Source organism: Pan troglodytes, chromosome 9 (genome assembly GCF_028858775.2).
Source record: "Pan troglodytes isolate AG18354 chromosome 9, NHGRI_mPanTro3-v2.0_pri, whole genome shotgun sequence".
Taxonomy (NCBI): domain Eukaryota; kingdom Metazoa; phylum Chordata; class Mammalia; order Primates; family Hominidae; genus Pan; species Pan troglodytes.
In genome coordinates, this window is record NC_072407.2 from 42,339,551 (window position 1) to 42,361,013 (window position 21,463).

Genomic DNA, 21,463 nt, shown 5'->3' on the forward strand with positions numbered 1-21,463 from the left:
CTCAACTTTAATCTTTTAGTCAAAGGACTAAAAGAAAACATTGGAGAAACTCTCCAGGACATTAGTCTGAGACAAGATTTATTGAGTAATACCCCACAATCACAAGTAACCAAAGCTACTTTAGACAAATGGAATCACATCAAGTTAAAAAGCTTCTTCACAGCAAAGGAAGCAATCAATAAAGTGAAGAGACAACCCACAGAATGGGAAAAAATATTTGCAAACTATTCATCTGACATGAGATTAACAATCAGAATATATAAAGAGCTCAAACAACTCTATAGAAAAAAAATCTAATAATCTGAATAAAAAGTGGGCAAAAGATCTGAATGGACATTTCTCAAAATAAGACATACAAATGGCAAACACATATAAAAAGGTGCTCACCATCATTCATCATCAGAGAAATGCAAATAAAAACTACAATGAGATATTATCATACTCTAGTTCAAGTGGCTTTTATCCAAAAGACAGGCAATAATGAATGCTGGTAAGGATATGGAGAAAAGGGAAACCTTGCACAGTGTTCGCTGAAATGGAAATTAACATGACCATTATAGAGAACAGTTTGGAGGTTCCTCAAAAAACAAACAAAAAATAGAACTACCATATGATCCAGCAATTCCACTGCTAGGTATATACCCCAAATAAAGGAAATCAGCATATGAAAGAGATACCTGCACTCTCATGTTTATTGCAGAACTATTCACAACAGCCAAGCTTTGGAAGCAACTTAAGTGTTCTTCAGCAGATGAATGGATAAAGAAAATGTGGTACATATACACAATGGGGTACTATTCAACCATAAAAAGACTGAGATCTTATCATTTGCAACAACATGGATGAAACTGTAGGTCATTATGTTAAGCACAATAAGCCAGGCACAGAAAGACAAACTGCATGCTCTCACTTATTTGTAGGGGCAAACACTGAAACAGTTGAACTCAAGGAGATAAAGAGTAGAATGATAATTATCAGAGGCAGGGAAGGGTAGTTGAGCTGGGGGCAGTGGGGATGGTTAATGGGTACAAAACAGATGAAATGAATAAGGTCTAGTAGTTAATAATACAACAAGATGACTACAGTCAGTCAAATATAATTTATTGAAAATTTTAATATAACTAAATTTATAATTATATCTTTGGAACACAAAGGATAAATGCTTGAGGTGATGGATACCCCTTTACCGTGATGTGATTATTATGCATCTTATGCCTGCATCAAAACATCTCATATACCCTATAAATATATACACCTACTATGTACCCATCGAAATTAAAAATAAAAAAGGGAGAAATTCTTTTTATGGAAGTAGTAAATGTCAAATCCCTTTATCTCAGCATAAATTAGTACAAAAGCCATACCATCCTTATTTATCACTACCTCTCACAAAATACTTTTTTCTTTTTCCTGAGGCAAAAACAAACAAAATGTCTTGTATATTAATGGATAGCTTGTGATATTTGGAAAGAAAAATATCAAAAAGCGATCTATACTTTGATTCTGGGCCTTACCTCATAAAACCATCACATGCCATATTCATTTGTTAAATAATTATTTTTGAACACCTAAATGCCAGGCAATGTTCTAGGGCCTACACATACATTATCAAACAAAACAAAACAAAACAACAGTCATACTAGAACTTACATATAGAGAGAGACAGACAATAAATAATGAACAAAATTCCATAGTATATTTATATGGGAAAATCCCCATAGAAAAAGTAGAATGGTGTGTGTGTGTGTGCGTGTGTGTGTGTGTGTGTGGTGGGAGGTGGTCAAGGTGGAAGCTGGAAAACTAGCTAAGAAGTTAGTGATAAAACATCAAAATAACAATTTCTTTTGAAAGATGAGCCACCATGTGTTTTTTATACATTTGACATGGTATGGAAGAGAAAGATAACAAGAATAAGCTCAAGCTTTTTGATGGAAGCAAATAAAAGATTGAGTTCCCATTGGATAAACTGAGAAGGTTGAGGGTAGAGCAGGATTTAAGAGGAAATTTAAGAGTTAAATTTTAAATGAGTTATGTTTGAAATGTGTGTTAGATACCTAAGTGCAAAATCAAGTATGCAATTTAGTATATGACTTTGACATTTAAGAGGAGCTGAGATATATACTGAAGAGGTTTTCAAGATACTAATGGTATTTTATTATAGAATAGTCAATTAGCTCAATAGAAAAGTGAAGATAATATGGACAAGATAGCAGACACTAAGCTCTGGGTTTCTACAGCTTGAAGTGTTAGGGAGAAATTTGGGAACCAACTAAGGATACTGACCATAAGCTGTGAACAGGAGAAAAAACAAAAAGGCTGGTGACTTGCATGCCAGAGAAAGAATATCAAGGCCGAGAGAATGATCAATTATGTCAGATGATACTGATAGGTCATATAAACATCTAGAAAACTCTTCTGTGCAGGTTCAAAACAAACAAATAAAAATTGACCACCAAATGCTTCAACCAAAAGTACATATGGAAAATAAATACAGAAAAATAAAACTAATTGATTTCACAATATATGGATTATTTTTTCTTACTTTTCTTATTAAATGTTCTTCATTATCATTGTAACATTTTTGATAAAAAGAATGTGTTTACATTCTCCAATGGGCTCCAAGTTTAAATGCCTATAATTATAGATGTACTTCTGTTCACAGTTTTAGAAAATTGCTTTCATACTTTCTTGCTTCAGTGGCTCTGTTTTCAAGATATTTTTGTAAATACTTTAACATCATCATCTCCTGGAAGCCCCCTTCATAGATCCAAAACCATAGAAACCTTTTTTTCTCCAGGTATCATCCCAGGTGGCAGTGGCAGCATTTCTTCCCACAGTCTTAAAAGGATTTTTTTTTTTTTCCCCAGCAAACTCAACCATCTGTAAGGTACATGGATGTGCTTTGGTTAAGGAACAGGCTGAGTCAGACATCTAGTCAAGAGTGACTCAGCAAGTTTAGGGTGCAGGCACATACCTCCACTTGTTATATAACCTGTTTGTGTAAACTCATACTTGCCTTGGAGCCACTATTGTTTAAAAAGGTATAACTGCCCTGCTGATGCTGTTCACAGGGCTCAACATGTCTCAGGTGCCCCTGGTGCCCAAAGAGAGAATAATGCTACTGATTCCTGTAAGGGATAGCTGGTTGCCTTGGAGGTGGTCAGGGGGTAGCCAGAAACCAGCTTGCACCCAGAGGGAAAGAGTTAAGCTGCTGACCCTGTAGCTGGCCTTGCAGGCCAGGGAGTGCAGCTGCACCCATGGGGTGGCAGAAGCCGCAGAGCCAATTGCTGAGAGGAGCCTCAGAGCCTGAGCAGATAGCCAAGATAAAGGAAGACAGTGTAAGAAAGCTGCTGATGAGACAGCTGCTGAATAAAACCACATTTCACCTGCCTACAGTCCCCATGAGTGTTCTTTCAGCTATCTGCCACACACCTGCTCTGCTCGAACCTCAGCATGACCTCGAACCTGACCCTGAGCATGATATTTGGCATAGTCATGGACCTAACACCATGCTTATAAGGGAAAATACCTTCTTTGTCTCTAGATGACCCTAATGCAGTGGCTACTTTTAATGAAATTAGAGTAATTTACTTTTCTGAAATAAATTACACAGGTGATTCTAGTGGGAGTTTCTATCTAAGGAAGATGAAGAGAAAAAAACTACCATCCCTACCTGCAATATAGATTAAACCACAGGAGTGCCTCCCCTCTACCAGTGCCTTACATTCTACTCATTTCATGTAGTCTCCATACTGTGACAAACAGGATATATTTTTCTTATTTATACCCGCATCTTGAGAGATGAGCAATCTGCCTTGAACATAGAAGGAGCTCAATATCTGTTGAGTGGGGACTGAATCCATAAACATATTACATCTACAATGCTTTGAAGCCCATTCATTTGAAAGAGGCTTGTAGACATACCCAATTTCACACGTAGATCATAGAACTCACCTTGGGGATCTTGTCCAGGCCAGGGAAGAGGACTGCTGTCTCTGATGGTGAAGTTCTGGCATCAGAAATACTTTGGTGTGCCACTCTGGACTGCCCTTAAGTGAAAATGAACATTGCAAGTAAGCAGGTTTGGACTGTGCTGGCAGCGCTATGCAGGAAAAAATTACACAGCCTATTACTAACCAATTCCAGGTGCTTGATGAAGTTGTTTCAGTCTCTTTATTTCCTCAGCATCAGCACACAATAAACCCAGTATTACCGAACTTCAGAAATTCAGAGAATCAGTGTATGTTGCCTCTCAAATGCCTTTGAGAAAATTAGCAGTATTTTTTTCTCATCTACATGTAGGTATACCATTATTTGGAATGTATATGTAGATAGTCTGAGAACCTAGGCTTTGAGAATAAACATTCATTTGTAAGTGATAATTTTTTTCACTGATACAAATGTATATTATTTCAAGATTATAATGAAATCTGTACATGAAGCTATGGCTATTTAAGAAAAAAATTGTTAAAGCATTAAAATCTAAAAATTTATATTCAATGTGTAATTTACATAAAACAGAAAGAGGATACAAATTATATATATTGAATCATCATCATTTTTATTTGTTAGAAAAAATTATCTACATTTAGAAAATAATGCTAACAGTAAATACAATAAAATAGATAAAGGTAAATACAATAAAATGTATATAAATAAAAATAAATACAATAACATATATAGACAAAATAACTATGGTTCTACAACTATTACTCAAGGTCATACATATGACCATATAAATATATATGAAATAATATGCATTTGAGCTCACTCAAGGCAGAGTACTCATCTCTTAAGATGAAAATATAAACAAAATATATATATCCTGTTTGTCACAGTATGGAGGCTGCATGACATGAGTAGAATGGGAGGCACTGGTAGAGGGGAGGCACTGCTATGGTTCAAGGTTATACATATGACCTTGAGTAATAGTTGTAGAACTGTAGTTATTTTGTCCATTTGTATTTATTTCATAATTATTCTGTAATGAAAGTGAATTACCTTCAAAGTTACTACAAAATTGTCCTGAATTAAACATTTGAGGAATTTTCACTTTGAATTGTTGGAAATGTTACAAAGGTTTTATTAAGAATTTAGAATCTCTCTCCTTTTTTCTTCTAGCAGTAATTTTTAAAGAAAGTAATTATATAGAAATAAAGAAAGCAATTATATGGATAAAAGAGACATCTTGTTTTCCCTTCTATCTCTGTAGAGTAGTTAAGCCTGAATAACAAAATGGCTTTATGAGTTAAGATGAAATTGCAAGAAACTTCAGAAATGCCTTTTCTCATTATCTCCCTCAGACATCTGTCAATATTTATCTGTTAATAGACTAAGCAATCAGCCTCAGTAAACAAAATATCAGATCCAAATATATATGTATATCATTTAAGCAATTAGAAGGATGAGTGGGGATAGCATATTAGCATGACAATTACATCAAATACCCTTATTTATATGGATCTTTCCTTCACAAAAGTTAATAGATGGTGAAACTAGCAGAACAGTAATGACATTCCTCAGGTTTTCTCCCCATTGTCAACCACTTCCCTGATATTCATGAGAAGCCTAACTGGAAGCAAATTCAGAAATAAACAGACTCCAGTCTATAAAAGTAGGGCAAAAATCAAGGTCACTTGGGTAATCAACTAAAACACAACTAGTACTCACATTGAAGCCACATGCTTTCTGTGACTTTGGTAAAGTCTGACTTTTCTTTGTTGACAGTAAAGTGGGATACAACTGCATACCGGCCTTCGACTTACTAGTTGTATAAACTTGAGGAGGTTACTTAAACGCTTTGAAGCATATGCAAAACATTTTCAGAATGAGATTATGAAATAAATTTCATATAACTTGATGATATGGTTTGGCTGTGTCACCACCCAAATCTCATTGTGAATTGTAGCTCCCATAATTCCCACATATTGTGTTAGGGACCTGTTGGGAGATAGTTGAATCATGGGGGCCATTTCCCCCATACTGTTCTGGTAATAGTGAATAAGTCTCATGAGAGCTGATGATTTTATAAGGGGTTTCCCCTTTTGCTTGACTCTCATTCTTTCTTGCCTGCCACAATGTAAGACATGCCTTTAGCATTCTGCCATGATTGTGAGGCCTCCCCAGCCACGTGGAACTGTGAGTCCATTAAACCTCATTTTCTTTATAAATTACTCAATCTCAGGCATGTCTTTATCAGCAGCATGAAAACAGACTAATACACTTGGTGTGATAATTTTGAGAAAAAATGTGTAAATTACTCAGTACAATGTCTAACATTAAATAGGTTTTCAAGGCATATTACTTAGATCACTTAAGAATATTAAGAGAAACTTATATAAAATGCAAACGAAATATACTTAGTAAATGATCAGTTCCTTAAAAGCAATAGTCCTTCATCTATTCTGTAAGACGATGATGATAATTTAATGAAAATCTGAAATAGTCTCAGCATTTTAAACAAACCTATAGTTACATGCAGCTGTGCATTTGAATATGTTCATATTAGCCCTGGCTCTACTTTTGAAAGATGCAGTTTCTGAGATGTTTTTCCTTCTCTAGGCACATGGTAAAATGGTGGTTGAAAATGCAAAGTACAAAATGCAGGAAAATACAGAAAATAGAGGATGATTTCACAGTAAAAAATTGTTATAAAATTCTACTCATCAGCTTTGCTACTTTGAATATCCACACATTATCTTAAAATTGGTGATAATTATAACAACTTCACATGGTTTTTGACAATATTTAGTGAGTTAATACATAGGACAGGTACCTGTCACACAGTAGGTTATTAATAACTCAGCTCCCTACTAATACTCTACCTACCTTTTGCACACACACAAAAAAACAAAACTTCAAATTAAAATTGTCTTCAGCAACTAGCTCTAGCCCAGGTTAATGCAATATTATAGATGAGAAAAACAGTTGATCATACATGGTAATTTGTGTGTGAAAATTTAATAAACCCCATCTGAAAAATGTCTGAAGTGCAACATGGAAGAAAGATTTGGTAGAGTATTTATTATTTCTGGTAATTTAAATGTATATTATTATAAGCTAAGGATTTTAGGGCAATGCAAACAAAACGTAACAAATCGTGAAGTATTGATAAACTATTAAATATTTTATGTTTTAATGACTTTACATCAACCAGTCATTGCTTATATCATGCAACATATAAGTATAGAATACTTCAGTAAATGTGAATTATATTATACTAAATTCAAGACCATTTTGTTGGAAAACTGGTATAAAGTTTTTCCTGTAAAGTAAAATATCAGTTCTATCTATATAATTCTTTTTACAAGCTACAGCAAAAACTTTTTAGATTTTTAAAGATGAAGCTTCTTTCTAAAATACTAGAAAATAAAATGGTTAATACAGGCAAAAACGACTAAATTCAGTATCATCATAAACAAAACAAAAATGCTTGGAATTTGTGCTTGTTGCTTTGGTATCATTAATTGCATGAAAAATGACAGCTTCTTTCAATGTAAATGAAAGTATAGAGGTGGCTATCCTTAGAGTACATATATGATTATGAACTTGCATTCTAAGATCTGAGATCAAATTTTAACCCCTATGTTATTTCTGCATCTGATTTCTTTGTGCTGTCTCAAATATAAAATGAAGCTCTTTTCCAGATCTCATTATTCTGAATCCTCACAGGAGTCAGGGATTAGCAGTCACATAAAACCAAATTTCTGATAGTTACTCTCATGTATAAAACTACAGCACAGATTTGAATTGTAAATTCTTCATGGACATGTCATAAAATTGTGGTAAAATTGTATAATGTAGTTTTGTTACATGTACAAGTTATCATGATATATATCAGATTGTTTAATGTATTATAGACTAAGAAAAATAAGAAAGTTAGCATCTAATCAGTAGTAGAATTTAATTACAAAATCAAATTAACATCACATTCATGAATCACATTTAATCACTGAATTTTGATATCAAATTATAAGTATTGATTAATATGCATTTTAATAACTTGGGAATCTTTGTAAGACACAGATTTTCATTCAGTAGTTCTGGGATCCACAACCTAGCAGAAACCTAGGTAACGCCTAAGTTGTTGGCCTGAGTACACACTTTAAATCTGATGATTCTAACCTACTGCTATCAATAGCAGTCTCTGCCATGATGAAACTATTCTATATCTGTACTGTTCAGTAGGATGCCAGTAGCCACATATGGCTATTAAGCTTTTGAAAATGTCTAGTGTAAATGAATGACTGAATTTTAATTTAATTCATTTTAAATTTAAATTTAAATAGCCTAGCCATGTGAGACCAGTGGTTACTGGTTATTGGATAAGACAGGTCTGGAGGACATAAACAATTTATCTTGATGATATGGGAAGATACTTAAGGCAAAAAAAAAAACTTCCCAAAAAGAAACTCATAGTAATAAATATTGACTTATTTCATGTTAATAAGTATTTATCAATTCCTTCAAATGCATCACAGTTACACTAACCATAACTGTATGACATTATAAATCCACATAGAATAATAATAATTAGCATCAATGGTTTCAAATCACCGCTGTGCCACTTACTAGCTGTGATATCTTGAGTAAGAATTTGCCCACTTTGTGCTCCAGCTTCCTCATGTTTAAAAGGGGATAATAATAGTAATATTATTGTAAGAGTTAAATTAGTTGCTATTTGTAAAGCATTGCCACAGTGTCTAACACAAGCCTACATATCATTTTTAATAAATTTTAGCCAACATTTTGCACGCAAAAATTACTTTGAATGATTACTCTGAATTTCAAGAACTAATTTGGCATAATTCACACATAGTAAAATTCATAGATCTTAAGTGAATTGTTAGGTAAGTTTTAACAGATACATCACTGCAGAAAGTTCCTTAATCCCTTTCCTCAGATTAAACCACCCAGCAAACACAGCCTTTTTATTACCAGAGATTAGTTTTGTCTGTTCCAGAACTACATATAAATGCAGTCATACATATTCATTCTTTCTTCTTTCCTTCCAAAGAATATTTTTAAGTTTCATCTATTGCTCTGTACTCTATTGTATAACTCTATTCTACTGTAAACTTTTTTATCCATTCTCCTTTTGAGCCGTTTTGGTTAACAATAAATAAAGCTGCTGTAACCATTTTGGTACAAGCATTTTGTAAACATCTATTTTTATTTCTTTTGGATAAATACCTAGGAGGAGAATCACTGGGTTACAGGAAAGGTATATGTTTAACTTTTTAAGATAAGTTCAAAAAGTTTTATCAATTTGTTGGGAGAATATTTGTCAGAGGCCTGTCACATTTTGGGATGTTTGGGAGCAGAGGTACTGACTGCTTTTGTCCTGGACTATCTTTTTAATGTATATTGAAAAACCTTGGGAATTAGAGATAGTGTACCTCAGGAGCAAAGGGCAGATTTGCTTCCTGTCCATATAATAAAAAAAAAATGTTTCCTTCCAGGGCAAACCAACTGTTCATTATTTAAAATTCAGTTTCCCTAACCTCAAAGTTCTTGTCTTCTAATGGATTCCACTGCCTGTACAAGGATCTGCTGACCATATTTTCACCACCCTGTGGAAAGTGTGGCTCAGCGGTTCTGCACAACTGCTGGCCTCTCATGGCTGCTGATCTTGCTGTGAATAATCACTTGTCCTTTGTCTCTGACCCAGGAATCTTTTGCTTTCTTTCTAGAATCTGTAAAACTATGGCAGGCTTGGTTGTTACTTTGCAAGTCGAGTAAAATATCAAATCTTTCACAGTTTTTGATAGTTTTGTAACAAGGATAGATGTTAACAGACACACAGAATGCTAGAAAAGGAAAGATGAAGGCCTAGATTCTTTTATGTGATTTCAGAGAAGTGCACCAGAATACCAGTAACATGTTGATCAAATCGTATGGTTAAAAATGTGCTTACAAGGAGACACTAGTGAGGTGCTTGCAGCTGAGTACCAGAAAGGAGGTCTGAAGACAATTGTCTAAATGGTGCCCTGACTGTGCTAACTCTACTTTGGGCAGGGAGATTTCCTCACTGATCTGGTAATCATCCTTGGGTTTATCTCATTATTATAATTAGTACAAAGATTTGATTAGATTGGCAGATACTTCTACATCCCCCACCACATTTTAGACCATATTTACAAAAACACACAGCTACATTGTGACAGCATTTTTCACAATTGCTATGAACATAAATTGGGCCCCAATTGTTAATTTTTTGTCAGGTTGCTTGAAGATGAAGAGATGGAAGTATATGATGCTTGATAAGAAAGAATAGTAAGAACTCAGCCTCTTTTGCAATCTATCATGCCAACCTGAGATGCATTTGGACAAGAAACTAAAAGGTTGCAGTGTTACGTTTTTGTTTTTCTGTTATTGTGCTTTGTTTTTGCAGTGGGTCCTAGGTGCCATAAGGAAGTTTTGACCCACTCAAAGAGAATTGTCTCCCTGAGAGAAAAGAAAAAAAAAAGCATTTTGAGAAAACAATAAATCTAGTATGCAAGCTTATACTGCCCTAGATTGCTAGGTTTATAAAGCCGATAAGGTGACCAACTAGCAAATGCGCCAGTTTTATGTTATCTGTGATTCCACTTCTCATATACTATTTATGTCGATGTTTTGCGTGATTGTACTATGAATGCTGAAATGGTTTGGCTGTGTCCCCACCCAAATCTCACCTTGAATTGTCATAATCCCCATGTGTCAAGGGCTGGGCAAGGTAGAAATAATTGAATCATGGGGGTGGTTTCCTGCATACTGTTCTCGTGGTAGTGAAAAAGTCTCAGGAGATCTGATGGTTTTATAAGGGGCTTTTCCCCGTTTTCTTGAGGCCTCCCCAGCCATGCAGAACTGTGAATCAATCAAACCTCTTTTCTTTATAAATTACCCAGTCTTGGGCAGTCCTTTATAGCAGCATGAAAACAGACTAATACAAATGCTTATGGGTAAAAGAGCGATTTGTTTACTCAGTGACCATGGCATGTAGAGAACTGCTGATAAAACACGTAAGTCACTCCTCAACCTGTCTCACTGTCCTCATGGAGGAGGTCCAATAGAAACAACATAGTATCTTAAGAAGAGAATGGGAAATCATAGCCTTGCTTAGGAACTTAACCACATCACAGAGAGTATGAAATGCAATATCTCAATACAACCATATATGGTCAGTTGTGAAGATGAAGGGAGCTGGAGTTTCACAGTACAAAACTAATTGAATTCAGTTTTTGCACCCATAGTACTAGTTGTTGCAAATATTGAGACTGTGAAGATACTGCAATATAACTGAATTTGTTGCACAAACTGGTAGCATTTTGTATGCTGTTTCAGACACTGTCAGCTCTTTCTTTTCTATCCCAAAGGCACCTAAGAACCAAGACCAATTTGCATTCATTTGACAAAGCCTCTAATATACATTTGAAATATTCTCACAGAGGTATCTAAACTCATGCCATTTGCCACCTGTGTCTGGGTCAGGATTTGGCATGAATGTCTACAGTTATGATGCCCAAAATTTTCAACTACACAGTATAAATGATGTCCTGTTGGTTGACAAGTTGACAGTCTCATTCTCAAAGGTCCCGACTGTGGTGATATATTTCCTCCATCAGTAGGAGTGGTTAATAAACCCTGACAACTTTCAGGAGTCTACTCACCAAGTAAATTTTCTTGGGACCATGTGGATGGCTTCAAAACTGTTAGTTCCTCTGGCATTCAAAGAAAATTGCTCTATCCTGTTCCCACAACACTACCAAAAGGAGACCCAGCACTCTGTTAACACTTTTAGGTTTTGGAGACAGTTTGTGACTCACTTGGGCATTCTATAATATTTGGTCTCTCATATTGGCTAAACTGCAAATTAGCATCCTTTGATTGGAGACCAAATCACAGGTTACATTGTAAACTGCTTAATGAACTGCAGCATGCTTTTTACCTTTGGATCCCCACAACCCCAATTACTACTTCAAGTAATATGTTTTCATGACTGATGTGGAGCCTCAGGCAATGGATGTCAGCTTCTATCCTGCCTTGCCTCCACCGTGAGCTTTTGACTCATCCCCTTCATGACATGGCTACAAGGTACATCCCCAGAAAACAGTTATTAGATAGTTACTATGCTCTTGTTAGAAGGAATGTCTGTCCCAAGAGGGCCCGTGCCTCTGGCCTGATATTCCCATTTTGGGGTGGCTCAACTCAGACTTATTGACTATCAAAATGGGAAGGGCCCATCGAAATGCACTTGTATACTGAAAATGGCATATTTGAGAGCATAGCTGGCCAGGTTTTCCTAAATGCCTAGTCCTGTTTTACTGATGGTTTATCTAAACTGAAATGCAATGGTATCCACTAGGCTGTTGCATCTGTTCAAACCCAGCACCAGCTATGCAGAATTGAAAATAATGGACATTGTTGCTCTGCTCATTGGGCAGAACTCTTAAGTTGTTCTTATGGCACTGGCCAACACTCCCCTTGATGAATTTTACTATATCTTTACTGAATCTTGGAGTACTGCCAATTGCCTAGCTGTTCAGTTTGCTACTTGGAAAACTACATTAACAAAATTAAAGTCACCATTGTTTATGTGTCCTCATCTTTTCTAATTATTATAATATTTAATCATGATAATTTTATCATTATTGTTTTGACATTTTTTCCTTTGGTTAATGCTCTTTGTGGTTTCTTTAAGACATTTTTGCTTACCCTAAAATTGTAGTGCTATTATACTGTTTGCTGCTAGAAGCCACATAGCTTTAGCTTTTATGTTTATGTCCATAATGAATCTCAAAATAACTCTCTTAAAATGTAAGATAGGAAAATAGGGGTTCATTTTTTATAATATTGCATTGTGTCAATTATATTCATTGAAAATACTTTCCTTCCCCCATGAATTGCATATATGACCCTATTAAAAACCAATACTGTATATGAGGAATGGCTAATTTTTTTAAAAATATATTTTTATGTTTTTGTAAATAGGATTTCTTGATCAAGGCAGGAAAAAAAAGCTAAACACAAGAAGAAAATATTGGCATAGTTTTAAAAACAAACTTTAAAACTTCAATTAATCAAAAGTGCATTAAAGAAAAACCAAGGTATACATGCAACAAATAGCACAATGAATGGAATCATACCTCACATCTCACTACTAATATTGAATGTAAATTGCCTAAATGCAAACGGTCACAAAAAGCAAGCAGTAGTAGCTATTCTTATGTCAGACAAAACAAACTTTAAAGCAATAGCAGTTAAAAGAGACAAAGAGGGACATATAAATAATGTCCCTCTTTATATAAAAAAATTTATTTATTTAATGTCCCTCTTTATATATAAAAGGCCTTGTCCAACAGGAAAATATCACAATCCTAAACATATATGCACCTAACACCGGTGCTCCCAAATTTATAAAACAATTACTAATAGACCTAAGAAATGAGATAGACAGCAACACAATAATAGTCGGGGACATCAATACTCCACTGACAGCACTAGACAACTCATCAAGACAGAAAGTCGAAAAGACAATGAATTTAAACTATACCTTCAAACAAATGGACTTAATAGATATATAGAGAACATCTCATTCAACAACTGCAGAATACACATTCTACTCAACAGTGCATGGAACTTTCTCCAAGATAGACCATATGATAGGCCATCAAGCAAGCAAATCACATAAGAGTACATAAATATTTTTAAAGCAGATCCAAGAAATATATGTGTGTGGTAAAAATACATTAACCAGTAAGAGAATGATAAATAAATAAGGAACTCATGTTACCACTTGGTGGAGGAAGGCAGATAAGAAAATGGAGATATACATGTCTAGATGCAAGTTATTTATAATGGGTTAGTTTGAGGAATAATAATTTCAACACTACTCATTATAATATTTAAAATAATTATTTGAATATATATTTAATACATAAACATTTGAAAATCTAAACATAAAAATAAAAAGATAAATGCAAAATTTATTTATGATACTGCATTATTACCAAAGGATAACTGAGTTCTGTGTATCTGATCCCCTGTCAAAAAGAAACAACAGGCAAAAAAAAAAAACACAATAAAAGTATGTTTTGATCACCAAGGTTGAAGCTACTGTGAAAGCAAAAGTCTAAACCTTGTATTAGTTTTTCTACTCTTCGTTGTTGAAATACTTAAGGCAATAATAAATGACTTGCATGTTGAACATCAGTAAAAACATGGCAGCTAAGTTTCCGCAACTAATATTTAAAGCAGCACAAATGGCCAAGGCTTTGTGTTTGCACTTCTGTGCAGGTCATCTCTTCTATGAGCATACTCTGCAGAATGGCCAAGATTAAGAGTGAATTATTGTTTTGGCTTTTAATTTTCACTTTTTATTTATTTTACAAGAGTGAATTACACAATTTGACAACTTGTATTTTTATTTTTTTAATTTTTTAATTAACACATAATCATACATATTTATGGGGTACATATGTTATTCTGATAGCTGCATACAATGTGTAATGATCAAACTAGAGTATTTTGATATGTATTGTCTCAAATACCTATCATTTCTTTGTAAGGGAACATTTCAAATCTTTTCTTCTAACTATTATGAAATATACAATATATTGTTAACTATAATCAGTCTACTCTGCTATCGAAAGCTATGACTTATTCTTTCTTTGTAAATATATGTTTGTACCCATTAACTAACCTCTCTTTATCCCCTCTCCAACCTTCCCAGGCACTGGTAACTACAATTCTATTATCTACCTCCATGAGATCAACTTTTTCTGCTCACCCATATGAAAAAAAATATGCAAAATATGTTTATTAGTCAGAGTGTGCTCTCTTTAATCCTGGCTGTCTGAACACCATGCATCTCCACGCATTCTGCACAAATAATTTTAGACACTGGTAAGTCATAATTATACTCTTAGATCTCAAGCTTGTTGAGGATGTCATTGCTTTTGACATGTAAAAAGAGTAATGGCACCAGGGAAGATTATAGAAACATAGAAGTAGATGCTTTGTGTTGCTTCTATCTGTTTGTGACAAATCCTGGCTAGTAAATAACATGAAAAAAGATGAATTTCCAAATAGATAATGACAACTTGATCAAAGGAAGAAAAAAAATGAGTCATACACAACAGGTTTAATCAGGTTAATTAGAATCTGGGTTGCATTTTGGACCTGGGAATACCTATCAACAGGCTGTCATTGGAAGGATTATCTTCATTTAGTCTAAGGAGCATGGCAGGTGTGTAGCATTTGGATATAATGTCTCACACTAGCTCTCTGGGAAGAAGCTCTCTCACAGAGTTGCAATTTAGCAGGCTGCCTCAACATAAACTGAACAATTCCTGGTGCTCTCGCTGTTATAATGTCTGGAAGCATCATTGACTGGTGGAAATGTTCATGGGGTTACAAAGGAAGGAAGAGAGGAGGGGATAGAAAAACAAAGAGAAAGCGGGAAAAATAATGGTAAGGAGGACATGTAGAGGAGGAGAATGAGAGAGCAAAGGAGGGGAGTTAGAAGAGGAACGAGAAGTGGCCAAAAGAAGACAAGAAAGATATTGTGGAAGAACTTCAAGCATCCAGAATCACAATAAATTTATAAATACACAGCAAATGACTTTCAAATAAAACACTAACCTCACTTTGGGGAATGCAATCTGGTAAGACAGTTTTCTCTTGATTTATCTTTTATTTAAAATGGTCCCTCGGTTTCTTTTTCTTTCTTCGTCCTCCTCTTCCTTTACTCAGTTCTCCAATCCTCCTCCTTCTTCATCTTAATACATGCACTATTAGAAATGGCAGGCCGGGCGCCGTGGCTCAACGCCTGTAATCCCAGCACTTCGGGAGGCCGAGGCGGGCGGGTCACGAGGTCAGGAGATAGAGATCATCCTGGCTAACATGGTGAAACCCCGTGTCCACTAAAAATACAAAAAATTAGCCGGGCGTGGCAGCGGGCGCCTGTAGTCCCAGCTACAGCTACTCGGGAGGCTGAGGCAGGAGAATGGCGTCAACCCGGAAGGCGGAGCTTGCAGTGAGCGGAAATCGCGCCAATGCACTCCAGCCTGGGAGACAGGGAGACTCCGTCTCAAAAAAAAAAAAAAAAAAGTCAGTGAATCCAAAACACTTCCTTAAGCTGCAAGAAGTACACGTTTTAACTCAGCCATAAACAAATGACAGGGAAATTGAATGACATGATATTACTAATTTCTTTGCAAATATCATACATTCCTTGAAGGATAGAAGCTGGTTCAATGGCTTGTATCTGCCTCACCTGAGGAGGCATTAGTGGTTGTAAGGATAACAAGGGAGGCATGTGACATGTAATTAGAAAAAAGTAACCAAAAAATTTCAGTTGCATTGAGCACAAAGGAAGAAACAAAAAACTGTTTTTGCCTTCATAGGCACTAAAGGTATTTTTTAATTGCTGTGTATTTATGATATAGTTTGTTCATTTCTATTTTTTATTTGGTTAGACATTTAAATGCGCATCCTATTCCACTAATACAAAACACACTCAACATACACACATGCATATATGCAATCCTGCTAGATAAGAGGGTACATGGAGAAAAGTTTTCTTTCTTACTTATCTTCTAGTTTTCTATTTACTAGAACATAATAGATTATGTGCACATATTAGATTCCAAAAATTAGACGTATAAACCTTAAAAACCTGTGTACCTCCAAAATAACTTAGTTTACTGTAAAATTAATATTTTGAACTAAAATGTAAAATCTTACACAATAATATTGTCTGAAAGAGACAATAGATGCCTCCTTTTAATTAAAAGTCAATTTTTCAGCAATCTCATTACTGGGTATATACCCAAACGAATATAAATCGTTCTATTACAAAGCTACTTGCACACATATGTTCACTGCAGCACTATTCACAATAGCAAAGACATGGAATCAACCCAAATGCCCATCAATGGTAAACTGTATAAAGAAAATGTGGTATATATACACCATGGAATATTATGCAGCCATAAAAAGGAATGAGATCATGTCCCTTGCAGGGACATGGGCGAAGCTGGAAGCCATTATTCGCAGCAAACTAATGCAGGAACAGAAAAGCAGACACCACATGCTTTCACTTAGAAGTAGGAGCTGAAGGATGAGAACACATGGACACAGGGAGGGGAACAACACACACTGGGACCTGTCGGGGAGGGCAGGGTGGGGAAGAACATTGGGGAAAAGAGCTAATGCATGCCGGTCTTAATACCTAGTTGATGGGTTGATAGATGCAGCAAACCATCATGGCACATGTTTACTTACGTAACAATCCTGCACATCCTGCACATGTATCCTGGAACATTAAAAAAAAGTCAATTGCTATAAAATAATACAAATTGTTGTATTAATATTCATATAGCACTGCAAGTCTTTTGACAAAACTTCAAGCACCTTTCCTTCCTTTCCAGTTCTCTGATTTATGAAGACATCATCTCTCAATAATTAAAAAAAGTTTTAAGTATTATTTTCTGATATTGATAATTTTATTTCAAATATGATACTTAAAATATATTTATTGATTTTAAAAAATTATATATTTTTACTTTATTTACTAACTTTTTATAATTTAGTTCTTCTATTAATACTTTCATATTTATATCTATACTCTCAATCATTCCCATATGCTAATATTACACATTAATATTTTGGTACAAAATTCAGTAATTTTTTAAATTATAGAATGTATTAAATATTGTGTTAGATTTATTAAAGCAAGCATTTACAAGTGAGCTACATAATACATTCTGAGTATGTCATTTGCTTAAGTCTCCACTTATTTAATATTTTACTTTTGTTATTCTCACATGTTTTTTTAGATCTCGTCAGCAAATTGTCTCTAAACTCTTCACTACATCTCTAAACAGTTTCATATTGTTGATCATAACATTTAATAGATTGCTTCCTATTTATTTCATTGATGCCATTCCTCGTACAGCTGACAATCCTCCTGCTTCAATCTCAACATGCAGCCAAGGAGATAAGAAAAGGTATGACACAGAAAAAATGGGAACATAATTTTAGAATAAAAGGAATCATCAGAGGATACAAAGCACCTCATTCAAGACAGAAACGAAGTACTCAGTAGAAAAGTTGGAAGTTAGGTAAGTTATCCTAAAAGATAAAGAGAAACACTAAATGAAAAATAGTAAGTAAAAGATGAACACCTTCCTTAGTTAATGTATTAAACAACTTGCTGGTTTACCACTGCAAGCAGGCACCCAGAAACCAACAGAATGGATTCAAAGAAGCCCTCATTGTAATAAAATATAGCTTGAAATATGTCACGCCTTCAGACATCTGATGATTTTCTTTTTACATATAGAACCAAAGTTCTCATTGAGTTTGCAATTTACTTTGGAAAATAGACAAGTTATCAAACTGTGTGAAGTGCTATGATAGGTAAGTAAACAGAGTGCTTTCAAGGGGTAAATTGTTTTTTTTAAAAAAGAGCTATCCTCAGCCCGAGAGTGTGGGTGGACATGGATAGAGAAATCGAGTGAAGCTTCCTGATTGGGCTGACCCCCAGTGTTAAAATCTGAAAGAATGAACAGGAGTTCGTCTGATGGAACAAAGTGGGAGAAAGCTTTTCTAGGTATCAATGTTTCCATCATGACTCCTGCACGTCTCGCTGAGTTGCAGTTGTGGATTAAGGGCATTGGATGCATTGTGGAAACATGCTGAAAAATCAGTGGGGCTCATGACAAGTTTGGACAATATAAACTGTCACATAATTGATGAAAATCGTTCATTTGATGAATTTGACCAGATCAAGCAACGTGTGACTAATGTGATGCCAGAAGTGTGCAGGAAAATAAGACATCCACTCTGGGAAAGGGGAGGAAAATGACTTTCCGTCATTTTCGGAAATATGACATGCCTTCTCAAGTCACTGAATTCTCATTATCCACCTGACAATCTTCCAGCACTAATGCACCTGTTGGAATAATGTGGATGGGGACTTGTTCTAAGCACAAAAGAGACTGTCACTTTTCAGAGAGAGCTAAACAAATGGTCTGAAGCTATTAGAGAATGTTCTGCCTTTCTATATAAATACTTTCTGGAGAGATAATACAGTTTCACAAAATGACGACACAACAGAGGGTCTTAAATGTTTTATTTACAATAATATGAGGCAAATACCGTTATTTTAGAAAGTTTCACGGAGACAGCAATATCTTAATTCTTTGCCTAAATGTTTGAGACTTTGTAAAATTAGAAATAATGGCATAGAAAGCCAAATCGTAAACTGGAAAGTCTTTCATGATTGTTCCATCCGTTCCCTACATGTTTGCACCTAAACATTGAATTTGCAAGAATCTCAGATATGACATTTAATGAATGACTCAAAATTGGACTAAGAAGTGGAAAAATTATGTTAATTACCATAGCTGATCAAGTCTAACTTTGAAGAGATGAATATACCTGATAAAACAAAAAGATGCAGTTTCTGATATGCAGAGAGGTTAAGACATGTGATCAAAAATAAACAAAAGGAATTCCTATGTTAAAAATATTCAGTTTCAATACAAAGAGTGCACATAGGAAAGCATTGCAACTAGGAACAAAATGCAAAGCTATTAAAGTAACAGGTTGAAAAATAAATACAAGGTATGCACCCAAACCTGCCATTATCAGAAGCAACATAAGCAGTCAGATAGCTAGAAGCAAAAAGGTAAGAAAATTACATATCCATAAAATGAGATTTCAAGTGCATTTTGAAATCACAATGGAGTACCCTCAATCAATAATAATATCAAATTTTAAGAAAGGCCCCAAATGAGCAATTTTATAATTATAGCATAAGTAATATCATTATTTCAATAGTCTTTGCCAAATCAGAACAGGTAACATTTCCTTATAGCAGAACCTAGGGCACATAAAAAAGTTTTAAAGTATATAATTTGCAACAAGATACAAATACTATGGACAGTTGAAATAATATTCCATGTTGCAAGACTTAGGAAATAGTAAAAGAACAGCACCCTCAGGATTTGAATGCTAATTTTAACCAAACAGTAAGAAAATGAAATATATAAGAATACAAACTTACAAATACTATCCTAGCATAGCTTTCTTCTTCTTTTTCAAAAAAAAGGAACTTCTCTTAAAGGTACTCTTGGATACCTTTGAATAGCAGATTACTTAATATATTTTTATTTATTTCTAGATATTTTATGATTGGTAGAAAGAATTGAGAATGAATTAATATTTCGAGTGTCTTTCACATGCCAGTAATTTTTTTTCTTTTTTTTTTATTATACTTTAAGTTTTAGGGTACATGTGCATAACATGCAGGTTTGTTACATATATACACATGTGCCATGTTGGTGTGCTGCACCCATTAACTGGTCATTTAACATTAGGTATATCTCCTAATGCTATCCCTCCCCGCTCCCCCAACCCCACAATAGGCCCCCGTGTGTGATGTTCCCCTTTCTGTGTCCATGTGTTCTCATTGTTCAATTCCCACCTATGAATGAGAACGTGTGGTGTTTGGTTTTTTGTCTTTGTGATAATTTGCCGAGAATGATGGTTTCCAGCTTCATCCATGTCCCTACAAAGTACATGAACTCATCCTTTTTTATGGCTGTATAGTATTCCATGGTGCATATGTGCCACATTTTCTTATGTTTATTGCAGCACTATTCACAATAGCAAAGACTTGGAACCAACCCAAATGTCCAACAATGATAGACTAGATTAAGAAAATGTGGCACATATACACATGCCAGTAATTTTTATGCACATTATATTATTTATTCCATATAATATTTGAGGAGGTAATCATCATTGTCTTCATTGTTTATGTAAGAATCTGAGACACAGATTGCTTAATGAATAAAGGTCAGTGATAAAAAGGGTGCTGTAGATTTAAAAGGCCTGTGTTTTATTTTGACTCTGCCACTTTCTAGCTGCTTAACTTTGTTCAAATTACTTAATGTTTTTCTGTGACCAAGTCTTTTTCAGAAACAATAGCACCTACCTTTTAATGTTGTTAGGGTAAATTTAGTTTCTATAAACTACCTGGGACAATGCGAGGCAGCAGTTCTCAATAAACACTGCCTAGTTCTTAACTTTCCATAATGTTTCACATCTTGTGAATACCAAGCTGAAAGTCAAACCCAAAATCTATCTAACACTGAAGTCTGTTTTCTTTCTTTGTTGTCATGCTCCTGCCCTCTGCAGGGAAGCAAACAGGAGGTGAAGTTAGGAGGTCATCAAAGGAGCGCGAATACCAACAGAATCATAAACATTATTGTGTATTTGTGTGGTGGATGGGTAAGCCCAGAAAAGAAATAAAAATAACTGAATATCTGTGAAATTACATTCAATTCAAAATTCGTGGAATAAACCTGTTTTACTTCCTAAAATTTGAATGTGGGACAGACATTTTAGCTCAGCCCTTTAAAGATGGGTTCATTATTGTCTTTCAAAGATACACTAAACCATATCAATT

At 34.8% G+C, this 21,463-nt stretch overlaps 1 long non-coding RNA gene across 1 annotated transcript in view; it reads right to left on the reverse strand.

The window, feature by feature from the left end:
* The window catches only part of LOC129136416 (uncharacterized), a 136,156-nt gene extending 120,155 nt beyond the window's left edge, over positions 1 to 16,001 (reverse strand). Inside the window, exons 1-2 of the long non-coding RNA XR_008538023.2 lie at positions 15,625 to 16,001; positions 3,955 to 4,049 (exon numbers count right to left, since the gene is read on the reverse strand). This is a non-coding gene — a long non-coding RNA (uncharacterized LOC129136416). The remainder of the gene's footprint in view (positions 1 to 3,954; positions 4,050 to 15,624) is intronic.
* Positions 16,002 to 21,463: the final 5,462 nt, after the last annotated feature.